General features: G+C 35.5%; 1 protein-coding gene across 2 annotated transcripts in view; it reads left to right on the plus strand.

The window, feature by feature from the left end:
• Nucleotides 1-4,068, plus strand: part of LOC106883964 (beta-1,4-N-acetylgalactosaminyltransferase bre-4) — a 1,180,207-nt gene that overhangs the window by 678,529 nt on the left and 497,610 nt on the right. The gene's annotated exons all lie outside the window — the stretch shown is intronic.

Raw genomic sequence — 4,068 nt, forward strand, 5'->3', positions numbered from 1 at the left:
ATATATATATATATATATATATATATATATATATATAATGTACACATTTCTATTCATTTACTTCTCTTTCGTTTTACCACTTCATAGCCACCGCCACTACCATTCTTTTATTGATCGTTGATATGTTCGCAACTTTTTTCCTGCATGTTTACAATATCAGGACTTGAACCTACATGGTTAAAGTCCTTAGGATTGCACCTAAGGACTTATGGACTTATTTCTATAACATCAGAAATTTGAAGTCTGAACTTTTTTGCTTCTTTTTTCTTCTCTCTCTTCATCTCCTTATCCCTGTGTATAGTATAGCATTTGTATCCTGTCCCCTGTGTAAAGTATAGCATTTGTAGGAAGTGTATACTATCAGCGTATAATATTACCTGCCGATGCTATACACTTCCCTCAAAATATAAAATGATTATTTAATTTGCATTCGCTCTTTTTTGAACCCTGAAGACGTCCTACCTCAATATAGTTTGAATGTAGCAACTTCCTTTGCATTAAACAGTATGCTTCAAGATTCCCATCATCTAAATGGTAAAAGTGAAACATATATGTAGGTTGTTTTTTCTGTGGTTATCTTGATTTTTTTGAGCTTTTAGCTTCCTATCAATTTATTTATTTGTAATGGTTTTTTTTTTTTAAATCATCTTTTTATAACTTGCAAATAAATTAGTAATTACATCCATTTATTCTCCATTTTCTTCTCTTTTTCCCACCTCAATATATATATACACACACACACATACATATGTGCACACATCTGTATGCATATATATATATATATATTTATGTATGTATATATATATATATATATATATATATATAAATATATATATTGATTATAATTTATGTACATATGTCAACTGTAGCGTATACACATCTGTGGATATTGCATGATCTTTGTAAGCAAATAGTTTGACCATATAACATTGCTTGTCTCCAGTTCTCTATGTAAACATGTCCGGCCTATTCATTGTTCAATAAAATGAGAGTTTATATCTCACTCGGAACCAACTGTGTGTTGGCAACAGTAAGCGTATCTGGCTTTGGAAAACTCTACCCATTACATATACTACAAGCATGGAATAGTAAGTTAAAACAATGATGATGACGATGATGATGGTGATGGTAGTGGTTGTGGTGGTGTTGGTCGTGGTGGTGATGATAATGGGGATGATGGTCTACAAAGTATAATCAATATAGTACATGATATATATATATATAATATACTGATTACAATTTTAACTTTGTCTAAATCAATTTGTATCAAAATATGTTCATTAGTTATCTTATTTATAGAGGAAGTAATTAATTTTCCAAAATCTTTTTTGAAACTCATTAAATTTGGTTGAAGGAGACAAGTTTACCGATATTTATGGAGAAATTATCTTTCAGGCAATACTGAAACAATGTTTGTAAACATACTATAGCAATATTCATGTATCTACATTGTATGACTTAATCTAAGTTTATTTATTCAAACACACACTTACAAACAAATATTCTCTTCCCTCTCCAGCCCTTTCTCCCTCTCCCAGTCACTCTATGTCTAGATTATATACATGTGTGTATAGTTACTCAGATCTGTGCAAGGATATGTTGTGTTTATAATGTCTGTTTCATTACTATGATGTCCTTGTTTTGATCAGTGTACATGTTTACTTGAGCAGGTGTTTTCTATTGTAGCTTCTATTTGACCTTAAGTGGAATTTCATAGACAGGCAGAAAATTGTGTAGAAAGCCTGTCATCTGTGTGTGAGTGTGTGTGAATTTTCTGACTGTTAATTTCCATGTTAAATTCTCTACATCTTGTATGCACAAATATAAGCAAATATAGATGCAGGTGTGGCTTTGTGGTAAGTTTACTTCCTGACCATATGTTTCCATATTCAGTCTGAGTACATTGTACCTTGAGCAAGTGTCTTCTACTAAGGTTTTGGGCCAACCAAAACTTTGTGAGTAGATTTGATAAACAGAAACTGAAAGAAGCCTGTTTTGTGTGGATATATCATAATCATCATTATCATCATCATCATCATCATCATCATCAACATCATCAACATCATCATCATCATCATCATCATCATCATCATCATCATCATCATCATCATCATCATAATCATCATCATTTAACGTTCGCTTTCCCTGCTGGCATGGGTTGGACAGTTTGACTGAGGGCTGGCAAACCAGAAGGCTGCACCAGGATCCAATCTGATCTGGCAAAGTTTCTACAGTTGGTTGCCCTTCCTAACACCAACCACTCCGAGAGTGTAGTGAGTACTTTTTACGTGTCACCAGCATGAAGGCCAGTCAGGAAGTACTGGCATCGACCACACTCAAATGGTGTTTTTTACATGCCACTGGCACAGGAGCCAGTCCGGTGGCATTGGCATTGACCACGTTCGAATGGTGTTTTTTACGTGCCACCGGCACAGGAGCCAGTCAGGTGATGCTGGCAACAATTAAGCATGTCTATATATATATATAAACATATGTGTGTTCCTGTGTGCGTGTGTGTCTTTTTGTCTGTGTTTTCCCCTACCACTGCTTGACAGTAAACTTAGCAGTTTGGCAAAAGACAAAAAAAAAAAAAAGAAAAAAAGATACTGGGGTCAGTTCATTCAAGTAAAATTGTTAAAGGTGGTGCCCCAGCATGACCACAGTCTAACGACTGAAACAAGCAAAAAAATAAAAGATTAAAAATAAATATTTTATCTCTCTTTGGACAAAAAAGTATATGACTGTCTTGACTAGTTTCATTTCCTTTTGGAGACTCATTAAGAATATTTTCTGCTGAGGGAGAAACTGATAGCTTAAAAATATTTATACAACAACAACAATATGCACACATTTGAAAAGAATTTCCTTGCTAAAACAGAGGTTAGCCATATAAACTCCATGATTATCAGTTTTGCTTCCAACTCTATATTCCCCTGCGGAAACCTTTGTACTGATTTCCTCTTTCATCAACTCCAACCTTATCCTTCTCAGTCTTCCTCTTTCTCCTTTCCCATTCATTTCCATTACTCCTCTCATCCTTCCACAGCACATGACTCAGCTCTTTCATCCCATTTCTATTCATAACACATATCACTGATTCTTTTCCCATCATCCACTGCTCTGCTGATTCACTGTTCTGGTCTCATTTCCATTCATTCAACCTTCTCTACTACTGTTTTGCATTCATTACCAATATCTCACTTCCATAAATCCTTGCACTTCCTATACATGCAACATATACCTGTCCCCTCTGTTTCAGCCACATTCCCAAACTCATGAGCATCTCACTCAGTTCCTGGAACTTTTACCATAAGCTCTTTGTAAGGTGGTTGTTAGGAAGACATCTAGCTGTATAAGCCCTGCCAAAACAGACAGTGAAGCCTGGTGCAATCTTCTGCCTAGCCAAGCCCCATGAAACCATCCTACCTGTGGCAGCATGGAAAATGGACTTTAAAAGAAGATGATGATGATTTTAAATGCACAAATCTCTGATATCCAAGAAGCTGGGAAGTGTCAGCAGAAGGGTATTCAGGAATCATGACCTGGATGCAATCCAGCTCTCTTAGAGCATAAGGAGTTAAAAGCTGAAACAACTTGTCTGAGTGGGTTTTCTTCTCTAAAGATCTTCTGCTGTTTAGCTCTCTTGAGAGTTTCTTACTACTAGATACAGTCGCAGACTCCAGTTCACTTTCTCTATTCAACATGTCTCTTTAGTAACAGAGTATTTACCAAGCCTTCCATCATCAAACCACTTATAAGATTCAACTCAACATTTTCTTCACCTGCAGCCTTATTAGCATCTGACATGCACATAGCTGTCACATTAGTTGATAACACTCCCTCACCATTCATATCAAATACCAGGATTCAACTGACGTGACCAGTCTAATTTGCATAACAAAGCACTCATATCTAATTTGGTTACTTAGTTAATTGCTGGTGTATGGACAATCTGAAAGCCTTAATTGTACATATAAACTGCATCTGAAATTTCACATTATTCAACAAATACTGTGCAGTTCATCATTTATATATATATACACACACACACACACACACACACACACA

Source organism: Octopus bimaculoides, chromosome 4, assembly GCF_001194135.2.
Source record: "Octopus bimaculoides isolate UCB-OBI-ISO-001 chromosome 4, ASM119413v2, whole genome shotgun sequence".
Lineage (NCBI taxonomy): Eukaryota > Metazoa > Mollusca > Cephalopoda > Octopoda > Octopodidae > Octopus > Octopus bimaculoides.